Genomic DNA, 4100 nt, shown 5'->3' on the forward strand with positions numbered 1-4100 from the left:
GTGTGTGTATGTTGGAGGTGGCTGTGAGGGTCACAGGTTGCAATGTGAGCTTTATTGCATGAGGAGTGACGAGTGAGAGGAGGAGGAGTGTGATACGGCCGCTGGAGGAAAGAGAGAGAGAGAGACTTTAAACAAATCTTTAATTACAATTTTTCTTAAAAAAAAATACATAATAACATAAGAACTACACACAGTACCCACACCATTAATAAAATAAACTACACCGAGTTTAAAAACAAACCAATGCATTTCAATAAAATACAGTTAGACATAAATTTGCAAATAACTATCAATGTCAGTTTCACACAAACACTTGTTCACCCCTCTAGTATAGTGACAAGTCTCAATATCTTTAACCATTTGATAACAAGCATGCTCCACCTTTAACCTTGATTTTATTAAACCCTTTAGAATTAGCACTTCAGCTGTTGACCCCATACCATTTAGTTTATCTTCACATGATAGCCAGATTGCCATTCTTGCCTGCCCAAACAAAAAATAAGCAAACCATGGTATTTGTATCTGTGGAGAGAGAGAGAGACAGAGAGGGAGCGAGGGAGCGAGGGCAGGGGTGGCTCATGGGAGCGCTGGCTGCTTGTGCTGGGTCGCCATACTGTCTGGCCTCCCCTGACTGCGGGAGTCACTCCTGCACACAGGAAATGAGAGTTTCCAGCTTCCCTTTTTCACACAGCTCTCGTCTGTTTAAGCTCAGATCCAGTGATATTAGCACAGAGCTTGCGTTCACTCTGCGCTCCACTCGCTGTACTCACAGACTGCAGGACTTCACTCTCTCAGCTGCTCGTATTTAGGGTCAGGGACTGGAAGAGACCAGTCAGGAACCAGAGCCCCCCCCAAAACACCCCCAACACCGGAATAATTTCCCAAACACCTTAGAATCATCACAGCAGTATTCGGACAAGAACGCTTGTGTTTTCGTCATTAAAAAAAAAGAAAGAAACAAACAAATAAATAAATAGTCTAATTTTTAGCAATAAGTGTGTTAAGTGCTTATAGTTAAGAAGAGGAAATGATTACAAATCAAAGAAACAATAATAATAATAATAATAAGTATTAATATTATTATTATTATTATTATTAAATTGACTGTAATGATTAAGTGTTATACTTATCATTGTTATTTTAGTATCATTGATATACTATGATAGTTGTTCTTAATATTTTGAACCAGTTTTCTTGTCTTTTCTTTTTTTTTCAGTTAAAGTTTTAGTAATTTGTTGTGTTTTTGTCTATTTATTTGATTGAAAAGTAATGCATTTTTATGGCTTTCATTTTAGTTTCAGTTATAGTTTCCGTTTACTATAATAATGCTGATACTCATTCCTCTTTAGCCGGCTCATTCTGCATAAGCACTTTATTACAAACTATTTAAAAACTGTCAAACAGTAAATCAATGATGATTTAGTTTGAAGGTGAATTCACTCAGTGAATGATTAGAATCACTTGATTACTGAGGCGTTTGCGTATTAAATAAAGCCCAGTTCTGCTGATGGGCTGCTGGCTCCTGCTTCACGTTTAACGCTCGTCATTTTGTCCTCCAGTTAATCTGCGTCTCGACAGGATCTTTCTGTGGGTTTCTTGTTTCTGTTCTGGACGTCAGCGCATGAAACACATTTGTTGTGGAAGGACAGGCCTCCTCTCAGGTCAGCGTTTCTGAAACCATTAGCGCAGGATGAGGATTCAGTAATGAGAAGATGAATGAGTCTGCTGTATACGATCTCAGATCTCATTTTTGTGGGGTTTATGACCAACCTGAGAGACTTTAAACACAGAAATTCCAACAATTCCTTAGTAAACCTTTACAATGCATTTCATACGGGATGCAGTGTGTGTTTTTATAGCAAGCCACTGGAGAAATGTACCCTTGTTTACCTTCTAAACTTTGACGGTTGCAAATAAAACATGCAAATATTAGTTCATTATTAAAGATTTTATGTTATGACAGATTTTATCAACACATAATATTTTAACTAAAAGTTGAGCAGGGACTAATAACTATTAACGGTATCACTTTATTTTAAGGTGTCCATGTTACACATGTTACATGTACTTACTATTATAATAACAATAAATTATGCATAATTGCATGCAAGTAACCCTAAGCCAAACCCTAATCCTAACCATAACCATATAGTTAGTACATGTAGTTAATTAATATTACTCAGTACTCAGTATAATTACACTGTAACAAGGAAACCTTAAAATATATATACAGGGCCGTTTTAACCATTGGGCTAGGCGGGGCTGAAGCCCCAGGGCCCGAGCAAGGAGGGGGCCCGTGATTGGCTGTGGAGTAGATTGACTGGAGCGCCGATCGCCAAAGCCACCACGCCCCCCACTTATTAGCGCTGTTATTTAGTTGAGCTTTCCGTAAATTCCATGCATTACCATTTGAGATTGAAACGTAAAGTCTGAATTTGGTTTACCAATCAAATGCATTTATTCTATATTTGACTTTTGAACGATATGCGCACGTATCTATCAGGTGATTGCTGCCCAGTATGTCTGCTGAACCGGGCACACAGCAGATAAAAACAGTGTCATCGTCCACACAGATTTGAGGTTAGTTTGAGTATTAACTGGATTTATATTGTTTTTGTGTTTGAACAAACTATATTCATTTAATATATATTCAATTATTATTGGATCTCCTTCAATACTTTCAGAATCATTACTTATTAAAACGATTTTGTTTCTGTATTTTAAAATGTATATGTTTTATATTAACACATTTTAATGACAGCATATTTATTGGGAAAAAAAATAAGAACTTGAATGATTTATTTTCACACAAACTCTGTTGCTCCATTAATGTTCAATACAACGTATATATTTTTTCTGATATTTATTTATTTTTTCCTGTTAACTAACAACAATTAACTGCGTTATACCACTGTGACCTTTAAAATTGTGTTTTAAAGATTTTATTATTTTATTTTATTTTATTGTGTTGTGAGTGATTGACGGAATTAAAATTAAATGTCAGCATTAATATGTTCATTATACCTATGATGATTCACTTACAAAAATTACTCAGTTTATATGCAAATCAAAATAAATACAAGTTGAATGTAAATTTTATTGGAATCTAAAGTCCAGTGGAATAATCCTGCCTGGTTCTTTGAACTGCTGCCATGTCTGTCAGTAGGAATGGAGATATTAGATGAAAGACAAGTCAACATGTCTTAAATTATTACAGACATGTTTCTAATTTGCCCCCTCACCCCTGTCCTGTGCTTTCAGGACCCCTGCAGACGCCCACACCTGCTGCTGAACACACACACACACACACACACACACACACACACACACTCACTCACTAACACACACACACACACACACACTCACTCACTAACACACACACACACACACACACTCACTCACTAACACACACACACACACACACACTCACTCACTAACACACACACACACACACACACTCACTCACTAACACACACACACACACACACACTCACTCACTAACACACACACACACACACACACTCACTCACTAACACACACACACACACACACACTCACTCACTAACACACACACACACACACACACTCACTCACTAACACACACACACACACACACACTAAGTAACTTCCATTTTTATCAGCTTGCATGCACATACATCTTTAATTTTTAATCAACTTGCTGTTAAATAAATCAATAACATTTTACAATAGGGTTTTATTTGTTAACAATCGTTAATGCATGAATATATTTTTAAAGCATTTAATGTTATTATTATTATTACTATGTTTTAACCCACTTTTTCCTCACTGAAATTAAATCTAAAATGAGCTTTTCAGTAATTACACTGAAGGGCATACAGTATATACATCTATGTAGCATAAAATATGTTTTTAACTTTCGCTTTATTTTACTTTATGCTTTCTTTTGTTAAGGTATAAGCAGTGGTTTAGGTGCCGTCTAATAGCAGGCTGTGTGATGTTCGGTGAGTCCCGCACACGTGTGCCGGGGATTGTAGGATGGCTCCCCCGGGCCGCTGGACCACACATGTGGAGAGCATGAACTCAGCGCTGGCTCCACAACACAGACAGAGAGAGAGAGA

The sequence above is a fragment of the Sinocyclocheilus anshuiensis genome, unplaced genomic scaffold (genome assembly GCF_001515605.1).
Source record: "Sinocyclocheilus anshuiensis isolate Anshui unplaced genomic scaffold, SAMN03320099.WGS_v1.1 scaffold3077, whole genome shotgun sequence".
In the NCBI taxonomy this organism is placed as follows: Eukaryota; Metazoa; Chordata; class Actinopteri; order Cypriniformes; family Cyprinidae; genus Sinocyclocheilus; species Sinocyclocheilus anshuiensis.